Here is a 17900-nt window from a genome sequence, read left to right as displayed (position 1 = left end):
CCCAAACACTTCCGGTTTAATCCTGAGTACGGATACGGATACAGACAATTAAGTTGATGTAACAGATACAGATACAGATAATGTAACGAAACAGACTGTGTGTGGAACATGAATTTCTCAGCTTTTACAAACAAACAGCATTGGTGAGGCCGAGATGAGGATGGTTCGATGAGTCCTCCAGTCAGTGCTTCCTGGATGTATTGTTCCATGTTTCTCTTCCCGGTTTGGACCGATTGTACAGCCTGCTGGAGGAAATCGTGGCACCGGGGAGGAGTTTGATGGCGCAATCATAGGGTCGGTGAGGGGGTAATGTGAGGGCCTTGTCCTTACTAAAAACCTCCTCCAGGTCGTGGTAGGCTAGGGGAACGTGGGATAAGTCCGGGGGATTAGAAAAAAGAGAGTGATGGGAACATGAAGACGGGCAGGCTGATTTAAGGCAGTTGGAGTGGCAATGGATGCTCCAACCTACCACAATGCCTCATCTCCAGTCAAAGTGGGGATTGTGGAGTTGTAACCAGGGTTAACCCAGAACCAGGGGTGAGTGAGGTGAGGGGATGACTAGGAACTGGATGAACTCTTGGTGGTTGGCAGAAGTAATCAGAGTAATAGGTGTGGTTTGGTGGGTGATTTTAGCCAGGTGTCTGCCATCTAAGGCACTCACCTCTCTGGGTTTGGGAAGTGTGATGAGAGGGATGTATCTCTGTGACACTAAATTAGAGTCCATGAAGTTTCCAACTGCCCCTGAATCCATCAGGGCCTTGAGGGAGAGAGAAGTCAAAGTGTACACAGTGGAGATTAGTGTGGACAAATAAAGGCTAAAGAAAGAATAAGGCTACATTCTCCATTAGCACTGTTCCAAAGAGTGACAAATGGGAGTGTTAAAGAGGCAAAGGTGTGATTCTACTAACACAAACACATGGTATGACTGTACACATCCATCTGAGTGCAACACAGGTATGACATTGTTAGAGCAGGGTGGCATGTGTACTGAGGTGCCCTGTTGTAGACTGAAGCCCAATTCATGCTTCTGCGTCGAAGCTAGGCTGTAGCCTACACGTATACATGTACCCTATGTATGTCAAAGAGGTGAAGAAGCAGCCATAGATTCAGAGTGGTCTTTGGTTCAGTAAATCATGCAAAGACAGGCGACCTAAAACAACCAGTCCGATGTCAGACCGCACTCTCTTTAGTAAGGCGTCCTGTAAGAAAAATGACAACCCATGTATGGGCGGCTGTGGCTGAGGGGAAGAGCGGTCGTCCTCCAACCTGAAGGTCGGCAGTTTGATCCCGTCTTCCCCATCTGCATGCCGAAGTGTCCTTGGGCAAGATGCTGAACCCCGAATTGCCCCTCATAGAACAACAAAGTGCTGCTAATAGATGCACTGTATGAATGTGTGTGTGAATGGGTGAATGTAAAACTGTACTGTAAAGAGCTTTGAGTGGTCATCAAGACTAGAAAAGTGCTATATAAATACAAAACCAAACCATTTACCCTATGCAGAGCCCTTGTCACGTTTAGAGTGTCTTCGACCCCAGTGCATAGACAGGTGTTCAAAGGTGTTTATTCCTCCAATAAAGCTGAATCAAGGATGCGGTATGGATGACGGAGGGTGAAGGAGACGTCTATAAGATGTCGCCAGCAGGGAGGGAAGGCAGGAGGACCGGGGAGTTGAATCCTGGAGGCACAAGGAAGAAACGGTGTGAATACAGTCTTGAGTTACACAAGGAAAATAAGTCTGAATACACAATTCTGAGCGGCCGAGAACAAGCGACTACCACTGTAGCGTTGAAGACGAACTGGCGATGATTAAAATACTAAAACATAGTCATTAATATGCAGACATAAAATTATAAATTCCTTGTCACTTAACAGAACGGTCTGTGAAGATCCTTGTGCTCATGCTAATGTTCATATACACGTGTATATGTTTCCATGTTAACCAAATGATTTGTCTAAACATGTATGTTGTTTACACAGATCACTTCTTTGACAATGTCCCATCACATATCTTTGTTAAAATCTTGTGCTTTGACTGTTGGTCTGTTTTATTTTCAAGCCACAAATGCTGTAATATTTAATTTTAAAAAAGACTGAGAGACGCTGTTAAATGCAGTCTCACTTGTTTGGTTTGCACCTCTGGTAGGTAAGATATTCATCCATCCATCCATCCATCCATCCATCCATCCATCCATCCATCCATCCATCCATCCATCCATCCATTTTCTACCAGGTGTCAGGTCACAGTGGCAGCAGGTTTAGCAGGTTATTCCAGATGTCCCACATCCCAGCAACGCTTTCTAGCTCCTCCTGGGGAATCCTAGGATATTCCCAGAGTAGATAGAAAAAGTCAACATTTGACACCCACCACTGACTTTGGCCAACACCTCTCACTTGTTTACTTGTGCCTTTTGCTCCCGTTTGATACACGTGAGCAGCTTCTTTTGTAAAAAACTCAATGCCTCAGGACTCAGACCAAGATGTTGTGAAGCTTAAGGATCTGAAGTAGCTCTATTCATAATGAACTGGGAGGCACTGGGGTGGGATGGCGCTGGGATCAAAGAGGCGATTTCTCCTGTTTTGTCACAGCCTCCTGATGGAAAGCACACACCAGTGTTTATGGGTTATAGTACTGCTGTGGCCTTCCTGCCAAGCTACCAGTAGCTGCACACACCTGTTACAACTGCACAGGAATGTGTTTGTTTTTACTACTCTTCAGGCAACTACCCTCTGAATACACAAGCAGTGCACTTTCTATACAATACAACCTTCTACCTGTAACCGCTACTGTCAAATGGTAATTTACTGTAAAGCCCACATATTTGATCGAATCTGTTTTGGGTTAGAGTGATGTTGATACACCATCTTTAAGGCTCTCTTACAACAGGCCTGTTATTAATACATTTTCATGGAAATGCTATACTGAGAGATTAGCTCACAGTGGCAAACTAGATTTGTTACATGTCACTACATGTGTCAGGATTATGGAGGTTTTTTTCAGGTTACAATGGTGAAAGCTAAAACAGACATTCCAAATGTGAAATTTGCAATCAATCCCAAGGGGGGGAGGGGGGGGACGTTTTAAACAAGCGTCATTTAAATTTCTAGAAAATTAGTAAAATTTGTCTTGTCATACTACTATTGTAGTTGATTAAGGATGGAAGGGATTCTCTTTAGTGAAGTGTCTTGATGTAAGATGATGATAAAAAAATATATAAAAAGTGAAATGTTGTTTCATCAGAGGACAGAAAGTAAAATGTGTGTCCTTCTGTGTTCTGTGAATATAATTTAGTATATCATTAATCTGTTCTGTGACAATGACAAACTGAACAGTTTTACTTTGTCTGGTTCAAGCAGCTCGATAGCAGCAACAAGGCCCTTTAACGTATTCACTCTCTGAATGGTGTTTCACCTTTACAGCTCACTCACCATAATAACCTGCCCGTGTAACCTTGTCTCTGTCAGAATATGGTCTCATGGAGGCTGCCTCTTGTGATGATGCTGAGATTGGCCTTTTTCATTACTGTGACCTTGTCCCTGCAAATTAAACACTCAAGGCTTTTTTACCTCAGCGAAAAATAATCATTTGTCCATTTCTCTTAGGAAGCACAACATTCTGCCGTTCCTTTTTTTGTTTTGATGAAGTGACGCAATTGAAGGCCAAATATGGGAGGACAGGGAGAACATTTTAATTGAGGGAACTTTTTTAAGCATTAACTTGAGTAAAAAATGAACCACGAATGTATGTGTGTGAGTAGGTATTACTGTTGTGAGGACCTAAATGTCTTTACACAATCACATTTTTGGGACTAGTCTTCCTTGTGGGGATAAAAAAATCCCAGTGATATAAATTGTTTCATTTGAAGGTGAAGACATGTTTAACCCTTAAGGTTAGGGTAAGGTTAGTAGAAGTAATGGTTAAAGTTAGAGTTTCAGTTTCATTTTTAAAAATTTAATTTCTTATCTTATAATCCAGAGGCTTGTCAATTTGTATTAAATTCAAAGTCAGATGTAGTTTAAGTTCTTTAGTTACATTTTGCAGTTCATGTATAATCACAAATCTCTTCCTAGATCTCTAAGATTCAACAAATGGTTTGTTTGTATCGTAAAATAAACTAAGTTTAAGTTACATCTCCTTCTGTCATGTGACTAAAAATGGACTGTGATATATTATGATGTATGTGTGTGTGTGTGTGTGTGTGTGTGTGTGTGTGTGTGTGTGTGTGTGTGTGTGTGTGTGTGTGTGTGTGTGTGTGTGTGTGTGTGTGTGTGTGTGCTCTCACAGCTGGTGAACATTCCCAGACAGCAGGTAGAGTGAGAAGAGAGTTACAGAAAACAAACTCTCACTGCTGCTCAGAGGCTGAGACCCTGACAGGTCAGATCTATCTCCACCTCCACAAAGACACACACACACACACACACACACACACACACTGGCCCTGCACAGTGTACACATGAATACAAACACACTTATTTTTTTCTTTACACACACTGCGAAAGACTTGAAAAGGAAACAGACCCCATTCAGTCAGATATTCCTACCATGTTTAATGTTCCAGAAATCAGAGGATCAAGCTTCGATCACACACCAGTCAGTATCTTTTATACAGAAGGTTTCAGCCCCTGTCTCAGCCCTTCTTGAGATTCTTCCCAGATTTAAGAGTAGGTCCGCTCTCAACCTTTTCAGTTGCTCTTCTAGTTTGCTCATGGTCTTTTATTGATTACAGTAATAGCATTGCTTCATTTGACACCAATGATAACACTATATCACTGGATGTAGGCTCAGGAGGTGAAGGGATCTGCTGGCCCCATATTAATCTGAAAACTCTGAGGCAGCGTTGTAGTATAGACGGACAGAAACTGAGATGTTTGGAAACAATGATGTAGACACTCATAACCCCCTTATGAGTGGGTCTTTTCAGTCACTACATAGCCTTTGCTTATTCGTCAGGTTCTTATCATGACCCCCTCCCCCTTTCCAGAAAAAAACAATCTGCATCAGCCTCGGCTACCAGTGTAGAACACAACATGCATTCAATTCAATTCAATTCAATTTTATTTGTATAGCGCCAAATCATAATATACATTATGTCAAGGCACTTTACATAGACCTATAATAATCAATAAGCATAGAGAGAGTGAGAGAACTGAGATTGATTGATAAGTGGAAAGTCTTCCTGACTGAACTTACGCTGAGCTTCGTGTAGATTTACACCTCTTTAGGAAACATGGTGCATTCATGAAATGAACCAAGATTTTTAGAGACCATCCGCTATATATGTCTCTGCATAGTTAGGGAGGTTTCTCTCCAATATCTGAAACTGACATAAAATAACGTAAAATAATAATATATAGTAGAGATTACAAGTGTTCTGTAGGAGACGAGTTATTATTCGACCAATTTCTATGTACACTGGTACCTGCATGCCCAGTGTGTGTAAGTGGTCACGTGATATGCACCTTCAGGTGTGTTGGTATGGACTGGGATTAAAACTAATTCAGAGCCAAAAATGTTTGTGTGGCCAGGGAACATTTTAGGCTGCTTTCAAACAAAAACATATTAGTATGGATGTTGCCTTAATAAAAGCAGAATCTGCACTTTTATTTGTATCCAGAAGTATGTGATGAAGAACCTCTAAATAAAAAAAAGCTACTGTTTCCTCTGGGATCCTCAAATCTTAAGGACTCGGAGCAGGACAGTTCTCCTTGGCTTCACCTTAAATTTAAACCCTCATGTGCTTCTTGTCTTTTCTGTCTTCCCCTATCAATTTTCTTCCTCCATCAAACAACCATCATGTAGAAAAGGGCTAAAGAATTGAAATGTGTGTGCTTGCCTTCACATCATTATGTTTTATATCTTTTGTTATCTTGTACTGGTAGAGTTACCATCATTCCTTCCCTCACTCCATCCAGCCTCTCTCACTTAGCCTCCTCTGGTACCACAACATCACCTACAGTCAGACTGCTGAAACCCGACTCTCTTTGTAGTCTTTGATGTCTGTTGAGGCAATATTATTCCTCTAACGTGTGCTAATGAGTCCATTAAAGTCAATAGAGTCCCCATGTTGCCTCAGTAATATATAGTGGGAAACAGACCCCCTGACCACTCCATCTGTGGGGACTCTGGCTAGGTCCCCAGAATCACTAGGAAACTAAACATGCTTCTTGTGTTTTCATCGTCTTACATGAGGTTGCGAAACAATAGAGGCGTGTAAGACAGCCTGCTCTAGAATCTAGTCTATCCTATTCTAGTCGTTTGTGTCTCGCCGTGCAGTTCAGGTGAGCCGCATGTTTAGGATTCCTGCGTTCTTTCTCATAGCCACATTCCGTCAGTAGTAGATTCCCATGAGCTGCAGCATAATTCTGTCACAACACTCTCCCGTGGACTCCAGCATCTCTCACCGACAGGACAAAGCCTTTAGCGTAACAGGTGATCTGCTGTCTGCATAGCAAGCGTACCTGTGGCTTAGCCAGTAATTCTGCACTGGTGTGTCTGTCACTGACATCATTACTCTTCATAATCATCACCAAATTGTTGTGTGCCCTCCTGTGTAAACAACAAGGACGTGCTCTTGTGACAGTGTCATTTGAGGATAAGCACAGGTAGTGAGTTCTGAACGATTTATGAACAGTGTTCCATAAGTCAAGTTATCAATTAAATAAAGTGTGAACATAAAATAGTCATGTGTGCCCAGTGGTCATTAGCTCCAGTACTCCATGCTGGGACCTCATGATGCTCCACTCCACAGGTTTGTGTTTAGTTAGTGTCCAGGTTAAGGTTTGTCATTGGTTCCATAGTCCACTAGTCATTTAAGACTTAGTACCATCTCTACTATGTATTATTACTTTACATTATTTCATGTGAGTTTCAGACATTTGGCAGGATATTGAGAGGCATGTGCAGATGAGGCACAAAACAGTTCGAAGTATTGTCGCTTTTTAGAGCGATTATGATGTAAGTCACATGCAGGAAGTTAGTTTATGGCATCTACCACATTTAAAAGTAGTGGATAGAGAATCAGTATTGTTGTAGAGAAACCTCCCTACCTATACAGAGACATATATAGCGGATGGTCTCTAAGCGTCTTGGTTAATTTCATGAATTTACCATGTTTCCTAAAGAGGTGTAAGTCAGGGAGACCTCCGTACTATCAACCAATCTCAATTCTCTCACTCTCTCTATGCCTATTGATCAGCTGATTGTGGGCGTTTCTAAATTGCCAATCAGATTCTGCCACAGTCTCCTCCAGCCAATCATGCGGCTGCGGTCAAACTTTGAATCCCTTCTTCTCTCTTTCGCAGTCAGCCATCATTCAGTGACGCGCGTAACCCACCTGCACCCCAATCTCCTCCAGTCTTCAGCAGAGTCATCATCACCTCATCTGGATCCCCAACCACCACCAGTGTCTAGAGCCCGAGGGGGGGGATGTACTACGTTCTTCTTCACCCCATTCTAATCCTGATGACATCACATAGGGGTCTACAACATTCACATCACTTTCCCTGTGCGCATGTCAATAAATGTTTGTTTAAACGTTGAATCGAAGTCTCTCCTGATTGAAATTATATCAGATGCTGGTTCATTATTTGGACTCATGTTGTTTTGTAAACACAGATCTCAAAGGTGTATGTGGGCCTCCAACTGTGTGGTCTGAACCGACTAGATGTTTGATGACTGCTGAGAAACTCTCATCTCCACAAATTGAATCAACTGCACACTCATTGATTTATTTTCCCTGTTTTTTAGTATTATTAATGGTGTATTACTTCAGAACATCTCCGCTCTTTTGGCATTTCATTATTCATTATTTCATCATCTTTTTTAGTCTTTTTCTCATCCTTTTTATTATTGTGTTTTTATCAATTTATCTTAATCTTTGTTAAACGTGCCTTTGGTGTTTCCTCATTGAAAATGTATGAGTCTTGCATCAGTGTTTGCTCTGTGCATGGATGGGGTGGGTGGAGTGGTGGGGGTAATGCTTTGTATTGCTTTTATTCTGTAAACTACCCTGCTCAGTGAGTGTCAGAGAATAGCAGTTTGTTTCCCAGACTACTGATACTGAAACTGCTAGTGAAACAAAGTGAGAAAGACAACTGTCTCTTTGAGAACTCAAATCACAGCACAGCCTTTGTCTTTCATGACTCTGTCTCATGATTTTGTCAGATGACGTAGTTATAAAATCAGGATTTTAACAGAGCAGAGCAACAGACTGTAAATAGCATTTAAGTGGCTGCTGCTTAACATGTCGTCTTAATGGAGCAAATTCAGTCACTTCAATGTCCGTCAACAGAAACACTAAGTCGATTTCTACAGGGAAGAATGAAAATGAAATGAAGTTAATATATAAACCCAGTCAGACACTTAGAGAAACTGTCATGGGTTGCGACAGTTGGATCCTGGGAGAGGACAGGTGGGGATCAGCTGTCTAGACTGTAGCCACTGCATTCCTGGTAGACATGCTCATAACGTGCGTGCACACACACAAACATACACACACACACACACACACACACACACACACACACACACACACACACACACACACACACTTTGTTAAGCAACAATCCAATAGTTACTGACAAACAAAATTACTCTCTGTAATACACTGTGTTCATAATGCATGCTGTACAGCTTTTCACCACATGTGGGGCAAAGTCCCTGTTTGCAGGGTTAGGTAAGTTTCACATTCATTTCAAAGTCTTTTGGTTGTAGTTTTCATAAGTGATGGGTCACATCTAAGTTTACAATCCCAAACATGTCATTAGACACAATGTAACGTATTCATAAAAGCAATAGTAAACAAAACCGTTCATAAAACTCATCCATCCTCTCTGTTCTGTACAGGCTCTGGTACAGTATACAGAGGACCTCCGTTTTCATTAAGTCTCTTTTATCTGTTTTACAGTGTTAAATAAAATGACACAGCATGGACACACACATTATTATTTATTCAATTCATCTTTAATATTTACCTTTCTTCTCATAACCCACATATAGATAATATCAGCCATTAGGCATTATATGGCATCAGTGGATTAAACATTATATCCCTGTTTTGGTCATATTCAGGAATTTGATTTACATGCATTGCAGGAAAAACCTGCTTCTTGTATTCATGATTCTGGTTTTGTCCTCCACCCAAATTCAGAAAATCTGTTCTTACTTTGATTTACTGGCTAACTACTAATAATGGAGCTATTGGTGCACCTGTGCACTTGGCACACAGTGAGCGAACCCTCACGTGTTTACAGGCCACAGTTTCTGTCAGACTTACTGAATATTGTTCCTTCTGAAAACCAAGTTAAGGACGTATCCTGATTTCTAAAACTAGGAAATGGATTTCACATTCACAAAAATATTACTAGGAAACAAGTGTGTATGTGTAATGCATAATATGTACAGCTTAAAACACCCCCCTGTAGTGTGTAGGTGTTAAGCATGTTTGAACTGATATCTTCAACAGAATCTTTTAAGTTAATCCCGCTCCACATTCTCAATGTTCCTCTTAAGTGTATATGATTGGAGATGGACTATAGCTTATAGAAAGAATTGGTTACAATTCTTTTAACTGAACCTAACAACGTCTTTCAGAATTTACACATCCACTGAGGTCCTGACAGGTGCCGGTTAGAAGAAACCTTTTCCTCCATCACAGACCAGCAGCTGTGCACAGCTTGAACTCATGTCCACTCCACTGGATTCCAACGATGACAAGTTTTCACAACCAACACTGCAGAGACATATTTCTCATCTCCACTGTCCATGTGCAGGCTCAATATGTTAAAGTAATCACCCAAATATGACTAAAAACACATGTTTTGTTTTCTTACTCCATAAAGATCGAATGATCTCACTCAAGGACGAAGAGAACCAACATTTTTAAACGGATCCCAGTTCAAACTCAGCTGGGAAACTTTTTTGACACGTCCTCATTTCCTCTAAGTTCACTTCTGTGTCATGTCAAATAAAGGCAAAAAGAAAACACATAATTCCTTTATGAACTCATTAATGCAGGTTCTACCAACCAGTGTTGCTCGTACAGAACACTGAGGCAGTGAGTTGTGGATTTGATTAGAGTCTATGATACTTTCCAAAACCTCAAATGTAGGATTTTATGTTTGCTGCAGTTCTACTGAAGTAGCTATGGTGGTAATTTCCAGCAGTGCAGGATTGGCTTCCACAGACTGGCTTCCATTATGCCAAACCTATGTCAATTCTTAGCTTCTTTAAATTCTCTCCATCTTGAAGTTAATGGTTTTTGCACCTTCTTTTTTCCACTCGTTGCAAAATTCTGCGTTCTATTCAGAGTAACGGATAGTGTTTCAGACACGGTCCTGCTGGTAGCTCACTGAATCATGTTGAATCGCATTACGTTACAGACTTTTCATAGACCTTAATTTTTAACTGTCTGAATTACTAAATCTGATAATCCTGCCCACTTTACTGTCTGACCAGGCGTGTGTTCACTTTCATGATACAACATTCAAACTAGTGCATCAGAGAAAGGAGACAGTGAAGCCTTTGAGCTTTCAGGATAACCTGCAGTCAAGCCATTTCCAGGACGTCTGACCGAGACTGAGTATTATATCCTTAATGTGTATTAATGTAGGAGTCTTATGGCATGCTATGTTTTGACTTGAAATGATTTTGTTTTACTGGTCAGTGACTGAAATCCCTGACCAGGACTCATAGGCACATGAGGTGTGTGTGTGTGTGTGTGTGTGTGTGTGTGTGTGTGTGTGTGTGTGTGTGTGTGTGTGTGTGCGTGTGTGTGTGTGTGTGTGTGTGTGTGTGTGTTTATTTTGGGCGTGGGGCTGGTTTGTTTCAGTAATATCAACATGGTTTTGTTAGCTTGTTTCAGTTTAACTACACAGATAACGGCCAAGTGCTGCTGGCTGTGTGATCACACATCTGGTTTGCAGTCCTGTTGTTTTCAGAGCAGTGTGATGGAGCTTCATCTGGCTGTGCTGTGCTGACCGGTGACTGCAGAAACACATTACTAACCAACATGAATCAAGATTTAGCTCCAGTCTAAACTGCCCTCCCTTTGCTATCCCCTTTGTCCGTCAGACTCTTTCATTTTAAAAATAAAGATCCAGAAGGATCCTTTAGAGGAAGGACAATATCTCATGATTCTTGTGTAATGAATAGAAAGAATGAACATCACCAATAAGGACATGATGAAGTTAAGAGAGACAGAGGGAGGAAAAAGAAGAGTCCCTATCTGATTCATTAGATCCTCTAACCTAAACTGAATAATGATTATATAGAGAGTGATGATCCTGTCTGTGATGAACAGCCATGTTATTGTAGCATGACACTGGATAATGAGAGACATTCCTGAAAAGTAATAACTTGTCATCTGATTGGGTTCATCATTATTAATGAAGAGCAGGAATCTCATAAAAGCTGGGAGTACTTACATGTATTACGAAAGAAAAACACTTTACCTCACAGAATTAATAACAACCATATTTATCTATTTATGCATTTGCTGATATGGTGAATCAATCCTTTACTTAACTGTGACATTCAGATTTGGGCTGAGTATTTAAATATTTGTTTATCTAGTTTATTTAATGATTTTATCTTCTTTGGAAGGATTGAATCACATCTTGAAGTAATGAAAGCACAACCGCTTTGTAAGGGACTGGGACCTCTTGCGCTCACTTCACTCAAATGTCTCTACAGGTGACGTCAGTAACAAACAGAGATAATCACACAATCACAGACTCATTCCCATTCTCCCCATACAGCCCTGTGACACCAGAAGATGGCACAGTGAAATACAAGTGGGTGTCCCTTGATGCTGGCAGCTCAGTGACTACTTGGCTGGTTGTCACAGTCTTATAACAAGGGAGCTAACCAGTGCCATCCTAGCTAACAGACACAATAGATAAACAAATGTAGACAACAACAAATTTTACACATGTAAACATGGGCAGGCTCATTTTGCAGCTTTTTTGGCTCAGCCTCGACTGATGTGTTCTGATCACCTTCTAACATGTTTTGATATTTTCTTGCAGTATGACCAGCTGAACATGCAGATCTGTCTCTCTGACGAACATCAACACAGAAATAATTGGGGAGAGTTAACCATTGGTAGTATGAGAAAACCATGGAATAGTTTTTTATTCATGTGTAACATAAATACAAAACTGTTTTCACTTAGAACCTGTTTTGCGTTGATATACTTAAAGAAGTGATTCCAAAACCTTTTTCTTCAAACCTTGGTTCACAGTGTGATTATGTGTTTCACGTACATATTCAAGACACATGCTGCATAATGTTAGCTATTCTGTCATAGGTGTGACATAACTACAGGCTGACGTGCTACAAAATGTGACTTAAAACACAAATTACTGTTGAGACAAATTAAAAAAAACGTTGGTTTTGAATAATTTGGATCAAGGCTGTTTTCTGAGATCTTCCTGATATGTATGAGATATATGGCGGCAGCCTGACACCAATATGCAACAATATGATTGCACACGTATCCAAGATACTCACAAATCTAAGCTTTAGTCTTATACATCTGTTTGAATGTTTTTATGCACACACACACACACACACACACACACACACACACACACACACACACACACACACACACACACACACACACACACACACACACATGTTTGTACTTCTATCTTAGTGAGGACACTCATTGGCATAATGCATTCCCTAGCCCCTTACCCTTACCTTAACTGTCCAAACTAAATGCCTAACCCTAATCCTTACCTAAATCTAATTCTAACCCTAAACCGAAGTCTTAACCCTCAAACACCCCTTTGAAGAAGTGAGGAACGTCCAAAATGTCCATACTTTACAAAAATGTCCTCACTCTGTAGGTTGTAGGCTCAAAATGGTCCTCACAAAGACATCTGTACAAGTATACACATACACACAAATATGCTCACTGCAGGATATGAGCCTTTACTAACTGAGCCTTTGAACTGCAGCCAAAATGTCATGTAGACTGATTGTTGTAAGTGTGTGCCAAGCAGTAAAGTGTGGGGCCCGCTGATACTGTTCTGTGTCTCTAACAGGAAGTTTATAGGGGAGGTAATGGACTTAAAGATGAAAACTAGACCTTTAACAGTCATAGCTATTGTCTCCTGTTGCTGTATAGACCAAATGGCAAGTCATAAATTAAGATGATGATTCAGCATGAAACGGATCAATTCTATCTATAGCCACTGCCTTTTTAAGACTGAAGTTACTACTATTACAGTATAAGAGGACAGGACTGCCAGGACCAGGTGGTATAATCTGATTCTTGTATGGTAAGCCATGGTCTGTGGGCGTGTGCAAAAACACAAATTAACATCTGTTAATGCAATAAAGGCAAAGCTTTAATTTCACTGGTCTAGTATGGTCCGATACGTGATGATTACCACCAACATGGTTACTGTTTTTTAATCTTTTAATGTTGCAAAAAAAAAAAAGCTTTACTAACATATAGCGAATATTGATACTTTGGGAGGCATTAAAAATGTTGATAAGAAACATAAAGAGATGAAGTGGTTCATAAAATGCACACAAGGCACTGCAACTGGTGGAGAGAGAGCAGGAGAGAGAAAGAAAGTGTACTGAGCATAAGAATGAGCAGCAGTTCAGAGCTGAGCAGGTGGAGGCTGTGATGCTAGGTAAATACTACCAAATCTACACTTAAATCAATCAATCAAATCGTTATGTATTTATTCACCTAACAAAATGCGAAAAGTTAAGTTGCAGCTTGTAGTAATTTTACAGGTCAATGATGGTTTGTTTGCACCATTATGAAGAGATATCAATTATTGTAGCTGAATTACTGAGAATTTTCAGTGCCAGTCACAGATTGCATGACTTTCCCAAATCATATCTATCAATGGCTTTGTATTTGTCAATATGGTGAGTAGAACGTCTTTTAGAAATTCAAACAGAAACTCCTGACTGCTGTTTGGATCGATTTGAACGTCCCTCTCCCAAGCCACACTTTCCAGCTATTCCTGGAGGATCCTGAGGCGTTCCCAGGACAGTTGGGATATGTTATCCCTCCAGCGAGTTCTGGGTCTACTCCTGGGTTTCATCCCAATTGACCCCTGGATCTCCTCCAAAAGAAGACGCAGAGGCATCATGACTAGATACCTGAATCTAAACTGTCCCCGTTCAACATGAGGGAACAGCTGTTCTACTCCATGCTCCCTCCAGACTTCTCACTCTATTTCTAAGGCTGAGTTCAGAAACCTGACTTAGAAAACATATTTTGGCTGCTTGTTATTGTTCTTTTGGTCACTACCCAATACTTGACCACAGGTGAGGGCTGGAATGTAAATTGACCAGTAAATCTAAATCTTTGCCATGTTGCTCAGCTCCCTCTTCCCCACAATGGTCCATTACAACGCCTGCATTACTGCTGATGTTGCACCGACCCACCTGTCCATCTCACGCTCCATTGTCCCCTCACTCCTGAACAAGACCCCAAGATACTTAAACTCTTTCACTCGGGGCAGCAACCCCCCACCGTAATCCAGAGAGAGTAATCCACTGACTTCTCCCACAGAGAACCATGGCCTTGAAGCTGGAGGTGCTGTTTATCATCCTGACCGCGTCAAACTTGGCTGCAAACAGCCGGAGTGCGCACTGAAAGTCACGGCTTGATGAAGTCAACAGAACTGTATCCAACTCCTCAACACGGCTGCGCCTGGAAATCCTGTACATGAAAATCACAAATGGTATTATGTGACACATCTGCATCCGAAAAACAGGTGCAAAAGTATAAAGTACATATAATTATTATCCCACTAATGGCACAAAGGTCAGAGAGTAAATAAGTTAGTCTTTGTTCAAAGGAGTCAAGTTCATGTGTTATCATACTTTGTGTGATCACTTATTTTGTGCTTCACTATCGCCAAACACAATCCAGCTGTTATCAGTGATGATTCATCAAATCAATCAGAAACAGATATGACAAGGACAGCAATTGGATTTAAGTGATTAAATTAAGAGATCACACACAGTTGGATCCAGTGGAATACTATTTGGCAGTCAGACCTCATAGTTTTCCAAAGTATCTGCACAGCGCAACTTTAATCCTGGACTTATTCTCTTGAGCTTTTTGGAATGTGGATGTGACCCAAGAAGAAGACATGTTTAATGTTTGCAGTGGATAATTTAGTTTAATCTAAGATGTAAACACAGATGGTTAAAGTCATTTTAAAAATGAAGTTATATATCTAAGACCAGGGCCAAATCTTTCAAATACACAGTTTACATTTAAGCACCCATACACATGCGATGTTTGATATTCAACAGATTACAAAATTATTATTTTACTGAGAGAAGATGGTCATGCATTCACCATTTCTATATTTATCACAAGAACAGGCAACAACAAAGAAAACCAGGCAGCATAATGAATACTGTAGTGGCTTTTGAAATAAATACCCACTCAAACCCAATATATCTTCACCATAAATTAAAAAGGGCTACAGTATACTCTGAAAAAATACAATAATAAACCAACCAGTCTACCCTCTGAACTACAAAGTAGGCTTATGATCCTTTGAATGGGACATCCAGTGGTGCCCCCATTGAATCTCCTGTTAAGCTCCTAAATCATAGTATCTAGAAATGTGTAGTACACTAGCCCTGAAGTATACAGACAAAGTAATCACTGATTGGTACTGTTGGTACTTTCCATGTCTTGAAAAATCCATGAATGGGATTTGTTTGTTTGAATACATCACACAAAATGTATTTTATAACAATCAAGAACAATGTCTAATTTGCGACAGATTTCCTTAACATTAATCTTTTCAGAATCCTATGTAATTGACCTTGGCATGAAATTCCAAGAAGGAGCCTCTGATTGACACTTGCCCCGCCCCTTTCTGTAATATCACCCCCATGAAGTCATTTCAGTCACATGATATTCATGCTAACCTATAGTAAAAGTCCTGTTGACTAGATTTTGTTAGAACATGAAATAAACACTGGAGTTTAGGTGTCCTACATTACCCAATGTCCCAGATTACCCGAATTCACCCTGCAAAGATTTCACAATTTAAGACTTTGGCTTTTGGTTGTTGTGTGTTAAGCAGTCTCCACCTCTGGAGGCCTGGACAAACTTTTCCCAGTTTGGATGTAGAGAGGAACACACTCACAGTTATCAGTGAAACATGGTTAATCAGTCACACACACTCAGCTAACTGGCTGAACACAGCGTGAGGAAAATAGCCAGAATGCCTCCAGAAGGGGATTTTCAAAGCTCCTTTTCCTGTACTTCACATAATTTGCTCTAGATGGGGCATGTCAAAACAGCAACGGGTTGAAAGGATTCCATCACTATACCTCTGGGATATATGAGACAGAAGAGAAAACACAACTTGCAATGGTCTTCAACCTTTTCACAATGCTTACATTCAAAACGAAGAGTTGGTGCAAACAGTGTGTCTAAATCTAATCACTAAAGATGAAACAAGTGCTGAGATTGATGCTTTGCAGGTTCACTGCACTTTTACAGTTGCTAGAAAGATATACCCCAACATTTTGAAAAATATGCTTTTCTTGGCATCTGTCTGCCAAAAAGCACAAGCTGCTTTATTTAAATGTTGTTCTTTCTTAACATTACAAGTCTAGAAGTATTTTATTATTTCTTATAACAAATGGCCACCACAGTTTCTAGCAAACATTTCTCAAACATAAGTAAATAGTGCATTTGTTGGTGGACCATTAGTGGTGGATGGATCCATATTTGATCCATATTTTATTTCCATATTCGCGGTCTAGAGCGCAGTCTGGTAGCAGGACAGTGTATGCAAACAATAGAGTGTGTGTTAAATCAAATTTTCTTTGTATAGCCCATAATCACAAATCACAATTTGTATCAGAGGGCTTAACAGGTTGCGAAATCCTTAAACCCTTAACCCTTAACTCTCAACAAGAGTAAGGAAAAACTGTAGAAACCTCAGAGAGAGCCACATGTGAGGGATCCCTCTCCCGGGACGGACAGAAGTACAGTAGATGTCCCATGTAACTGAGAATATCAACAAAATAGTCTCATTGATTAGAAGAAACAGTTTGTAACATAATGGAAAGGTGTGTCTATGTTTAAAGTATATGTGCATAAAAAAATGTCTGATAGAGATGAAGGGAACAGCAATGACAAATGAATTGAGGAGTTATTGTCAGTAATGGTAGAATATGTGAGTTGGCGTAATGCATATCAAGCAGTCTTGTTGTAAATAATAGTCGAAGACTAAAATGCTAGCTTGCTAGCTAGAGTGAGGAGTGAGGAGTGAGGAGTGAGGAGCTATTGGAGCTCTCCAAGCTCTCCAAGCTCCAATAGCTTGCTAGGCTGCTAACTTGACAGCACAGATAATTCTCATTCATTCAGCATCACTCCACTTGAACTTATTATGGGCCCTCCCAGCCAGCACCAACAAGACATGCAAGAGGTATGCACTAATGGGGAGAGGGAGGGAGAGATGAGAGGATGAATGGATTCAGGTAGGGATGAGGGACGGACGATGAAGGGATGAGGATAGGGATGGGGTGGATTTTGATTGTTTTACGTATTAACAGATGTTGAGCCAAAAGCAACATGAGCCTGCTCTGCGCTGAAACTGTAATGGCTGAGGAATGAGATCGATGCTTGTTTATGATCTCAACAACTGCGATGTTGTCAGTGTGAATGATTATCGACTTTCTAATACATTAGTGTCCCTAAAGTATGGCAGCTTTGATGATTTGCTATAGCTCAGAGAGCGCAGTTGAAGGAAAGCGAGACCCTGAATTGAGAGATTTGGATTTTGACAGCCGAGTAGAACCCAATCGTCCTGCTCCATATTAGCCACCGAAACTTATAGCAGGAGTCACGTCTGTGTAAAGTTGAATGTCCATGGTTTGAGTGAT

General features: G+C 40.6%; 1 long non-coding RNA gene across 1 annotated transcript; it reads right to left on the bottom strand.

The window, feature by feature from the left end:
* Positions 1-326: 326 nt before the first annotated feature.
* Positions 327-17032, bottom strand: LOC117760791. Its single transcript, XR_004613733.1, has 3 exons — positions 16928-17032; positions 15519-15526; positions 327-337 (listed from the first exon to the last, which is right to left on the bottom strand). It is a non-coding gene; the product is annotated as an uncharacterized LOC117760791 (long non-coding RNA).
* Between the last annotated feature and the right edge of the window lie 868 nt (positions 17033-17900).

This window comes from Hippoglossus hippoglossus, chromosome 4 (genome assembly GCF_009819705.1).
Source record: "Hippoglossus hippoglossus isolate fHipHip1 chromosome 4, fHipHip1.pri, whole genome shotgun sequence".
In the NCBI taxonomy this organism is placed as follows: Eukaryota; Metazoa; Chordata; class Actinopteri; order Pleuronectiformes; family Pleuronectidae; genus Hippoglossus; species Hippoglossus hippoglossus.
Note: the sequence above shows the minus strand (reverse complement) of the source record. Positions and strands in the feature narration are given on the sequence as shown.